Below are 616 nucleotides of genomic sequence, written 5' to 3'. Positions count from 1 at the left end.
AGCCAGCTTGAGACTCTTATCAAAAAAAAAAACCAAACCCCAATATATTGGTATAAATACCCCTCCCCTATTGTTTTTGGAAAAGCACATTAATATAATGGCAGTTTTAATTCTCTCAGATCTCACTCTACTGTCCTGGCTAGAAGGTAGTGCTGTAATCACAGTGTTGGGACTGAAACACTGCTGAGAGACCACCGGACACACATGTAAAAGCAAAGGGGTGCCTTTATTCGAGTTATCTGCTTGGGTCACTCCCCCCTGCAGCGTAGCTGCAAAGTGGGGGTGGGGGTGTGGGGGGGGTGTGACCCTGAATGGAAGCGAAGCAGGGGAGGTTTTTAAAGTGTATAGAGGAATTTAATTGGGCATTTTGTTGAGAGGGCTTGCTATAGACTGAGCTGTTTACGGTTAGGGACTTTCGGGGGGGGGGGGGCTTGTCTGCTTCTGATAGACTGGCTCTGTCTGTGCTGATTGACCTTGCTCAGAAGTGTGGAGGAGGGCATCTGTTCCCACCTGGGTTAGGACCTTGCCCAGAAGGGGAGTTGCTGTGGCTTAGTTCTAAAATGGAGTTACATTAACCCTTTCAACAGCTCACTGCAGGTTCAGCTCTGGGGTTGAA

Source organism: Otolemur garnettii, unplaced genomic scaffold, assembly GCF_000181295.1.
Source record: "Otolemur garnettii isolate 467f Iridium unplaced genomic scaffold, OtoGar3 scaffold00087, whole genome shotgun sequence".
NCBI classification, from domain to species: domain Eukaryota; kingdom Metazoa; phylum Chordata; class Mammalia; order Primates; family Galagidae; genus Otolemur; species Otolemur garnettii.
The sequence above is the reverse complement of the archived record's forward strand: the minus strand, read 5'-3'. Positions refer to the sequence as shown.